The sequence below is a fragment of the Nematolebias whitei genome, chromosome 19 (assembly GCF_014905685.2).
Source record: "Nematolebias whitei isolate Nwh7 chromosome 19, NemWhi1, whole genome shotgun sequence".
Classification (NCBI taxonomy): Eukaryota; Metazoa; Chordata; class Actinopteri; order Cyprinodontiformes; family Rivulidae; genus Nematolebias; species Nematolebias whitei.
Genome location: NC_056516.1, coordinates 40,977,595 through 40,981,527, shown reverse-complemented (window position 1 = coordinate 40,981,527; position 3,933 = coordinate 40,977,595). Strand labels below are relative to the sequence as shown.

The 3,933-nt window shown below is 39.3% G+C and overlaps 1 protein-coding gene across 1 annotated transcript in view; it reads right to left on the bottom strand.

Moving 5' to 3' along the window:
• The window catches only part of sdc2 (syndecan 2), a 52,419-nt gene that overhangs the window by 682 nt on the left and 47,804 nt on the right, over positions 1-3,933 (bottom strand). The window lies entirely within an intron of this gene.

Here is a 3,933-nt window from a genome sequence, read left to right as displayed (position 1 = left end):
CCCCCCCAAACTCTCCACCGCAACTGTAAATAGTATCATTTGTCTATAAAATTGCTATAAGTACACCTCTACATAACATTGTATCTTTAACATTAAATAAAACAGAAGGAAATATAGATCAACTTAAAAAGATTATTGACATTGTTTTATAGACTAACAGAAAAGGCTTAAAGTGCATCAATTTGCCTGAAAAAAAAATAAAAAAAATCTATCCTTATTTAAACTGTAAACATTTTTGACCATTTGATACTGAAAAATCAAATTAAATACAAACAATAAATAATAATAAATTCAACTTGATCAGCAACATTTTAAGTCAGGAGTGTTATATACATTATCAGCAAGTCTAAGTCCTCATCCTGTCAGCTGATCCATTTCCCACAGTTCTTGTTAAATCCTGTCTCCCGTCTCTGCTCCCCATCATCACTAACATTATCCACTCCTCCCTAACCTCTGGCATTGTTCCCACAGCTTTCAAATCTGCAGCCATCACCCCCATCATCAAGAAACCAGGTCTTGACTTTACCAACTTCAGTAATCTTCGTCCAATCTCTAATCTGCCCTTTATTTCCAAAGTTCTTGAAAAAGCCGTTGCTAGTCAACTTCACTCTCACCTATCCAGCAATAACATTGATGAAGAGTTTCAATCTGGTTTTCGCCCCCACCATAGCACCGAAACAGCTCTAATAAAAATAACTAATGACCTTCTTGCTGCTGACTCTGCTCTTCTGTCTATCCTCATTCTACTTGATCTAAGTTCTGCCTTCGACACAATCTGTCATTCTATCCTCCTCAACAGACTAACCTCCATTGGCATCTCGGGTACTCCGTTAGATTGCTTCAAATCATATCTCTCTGACTGCACTCAATTCATTCAGCTCAAATCCTTTCGTTCCCAGTCTTCCCCCGTCTCCACGGGTGTCCCCCAAGGCTCTGTCCTCGGACCCCTCCTCTTCATCATTTACATCCTTCCTCTAGGTCACATCTTCCGTAAATTTGGTGTCCATTTTCACTGTTATGCTGATGACACACAGCTCTACCTATCAACAAAACCAAACTCCCCCACCCACCCTCCATCCTCACAGACTGTCTCAATGAGCTAAATCACTGGTTTTCTAACAACTTTCTACAACTAAACAGTAACAAAACAGAAATCATTCTTGTCGGTACTGTAGTGAACTTGACCTGATGTCAAAACTAAGCCTAAGGTCAAAACCCTTGACCTTAAGAACCTAGTGGGACAGAAACTGTCATTTCATTGATTTGAATCCAGAAATACAGGTTCACCCATCCTGAGACTTTCTTTCTTGAAAATTCAAGTGAAAGAACACTCTCTTTTCTATTATCATTCCTGTTTTACAAATGTTTGATAATCAAAGTGTTTTAGTTCAAACATTTTAGATGTTACAGTGAACTAATCAATTTTATTAACTGTAAAACAGTAACAATGATTTTTTAGTTGCTTATGCAAAGTAGAATTCATGTTAAGGCCTGTTACAGAGTAATTATGCATTTTCTGATTTCTGTCTTTGAATGAGCAGTGTACGTTTTCCAAGGTCAGGAGTCGGAGCAGACATGTGTTGGAACAACTGCGTTGTTTTACATCCTCTCAGACGTAAACAGAGGAGTTGGCACCTGTTTCTCCAAACTCGCCAAAACATTTCTCTCGCCTGTCTGGGAACATTTTCAATCTGTTCCAATAACATTCTTGCTGTTTTCTGACTTCTAGTAACCTCTTACATCACAAAACACACCCCTGTCTGGTTGATATTGACCAATCAGGAACGCTCAAATATACCGGAAATAGAGCCCTTTAAATGCCGGTACTTCCTAGTTCTCTCAGTTCGGTGAAGTGGCAGTTCTGTGAAGTCGTTGTTCTGTGAGTTGCCGTTGGAGTCGGGCTGGAGAGTTTGCAGCTCCAGTCGTTTGGGAGAATAGGAGTCCAGCCATGATAAGGCTCCTCCGAGTTTTATGGGATTATAACATCTTCCACCTCTGAGTGGAACTTCTGAAGGACTCCACTCATGTGAAGTCCACTTGCTGAGGTGAGCTTGTGTTGGACGGAATATCTTCACTGCTTCGGACGATTCACAGCCATCCTACGGAGACGCTGAAAGGTAGCGTTAACTGGAACTCCGTATCCGCTGATTCATCTTCAGAGAGGTAACGAGTCAAGTTTACTACCGAGCGTACCGAGGAAAAGCTGGGTTCGAATGGAGAGTGCTGTTTCTGAGTGCCGACATAAACATTCTCCCTCATCCATCTTTCACTCCTTTAAACTCCATCTTTCCATCTTTAAATTCTTCTCTCAAGTAGAAATCATTCCAGATATTTTAGAAATGTCTGTGTAAAGTTTCAACCATCGCCGTATGGTTTTCTAAGTGTACAGCTGCTGATTAATTATGTTGTTAATTTCATATTTTGCCAAATTAATGTAAATGTTTGATGTTAAACTTTGATTCTGTAAATAAATGGCCACATTCATTTTGATGGGTCAAAGATAAATAACGTCTCACGTTACATTTTATTAAATTCAATGCATGTTTTATCCAGTCCAGAAAAATGAGAGAATCCGTTTTAATTGATGAATATATCTAAGCATCTGTTCATCTACATATTGGTGGCCCGTGACGTGTTCATAAATGGACTGTGTATGCGTGTAATAATTGATTTTACATGTTGGCATGAAAAATAACAGATTGTTTGCTGTGCTGGAACGCAGCGTGCTGAAACGCAACGCTTGAAGTCAAAACACTGCATGTTTGAGCTGCGACTCTTGGAGAAAACGCTGTGTTGAGCTAGTGATGTTTTGAAGCTGAAATTCAGTCAATATGCTCTTTATGAAAGCTGAAATTGTACATCTGTTGTGTAACATAAGCTGGGTTTGAGCTGTGGAAACGCTTTATTCTGTTTAAAGACGGTTCAGACGTGGTTCTGGTACCGGCTCGGTTCTGAAAAAGATCGAACGAGTTGTTTTAAATAGATAGAGAAACGTTTTAAAGACTGGACGAAGTCTCAGCTAAGCTCAGAGTTGATTCGTTACATTTTTTAACAGAAAAAAGTGCATTTTGACAGTTTAAAAGACAGAAAAGTTGACGGACTTGTTCAGATAAATCTAACATGCTAGTTGGGAAAACGCTGCGTGATTGGTTGAATTAGCTGCTGTGGAACGCTTTCATTGGCTGAGAGACGTGTCAGTCAGTGACCCGGAAATGAAAACTCGTTTTTCATAGGGAATAAAATCTGCTTTTTAAAGCTGAAAAGCGCTTTACAGTTGATTTTGATCCGCTGCTTAAGTTCTTCAAAGTCTAATTGCTAAAATTTTGCCACGTTAGAGTTTAAAATCCGTCATTAAATGATGTTTTTGAACAACGCTAGCGATGCTAATTTTAAGCTAACAGCTAACGACCGGATGAGTGACGTGGCTACGTCACTTCCTCCATGTCAGATTGTAAAGTTTGGTTGAACCGAAAGCTTTGCTGTGCCTAAAATCACTAAATGTAACTTGCCACATGCCCCTAAAACTCATTGTTCATGCTAAGAAGTCGTGCTTGTTGAAAAAACGCCACGTTTACGCTTCAAAACCGTTCAGAAATGTTGATTTTAACAGAGTTTAGCCGAAGCTAACTTTAAGCTAAGCGGCTAACAACAGGATGTCAACCGAACGTCACAGGAAGTCGTCATAGACTCCTGCTGGTAGAAAGCTAAACACTGCCCCCTCCTGGGAAACTTGAGATCACAGTTTCACTTCAGTTTTAGGTTTTTGAGTGAAATTAAACTTATTTCTTTCTGTAAGGCATTTTTGAGTTAATAAACGTTCCTCAAAGCTGAATAATCACTGTTATCTTGCATTTAAAAAGTCAAGGGTATTTATGCAGAGAGGCATTTACCAACAAACCTTTATTCACTGGTAATTCCTCATTGAGAAGGTAC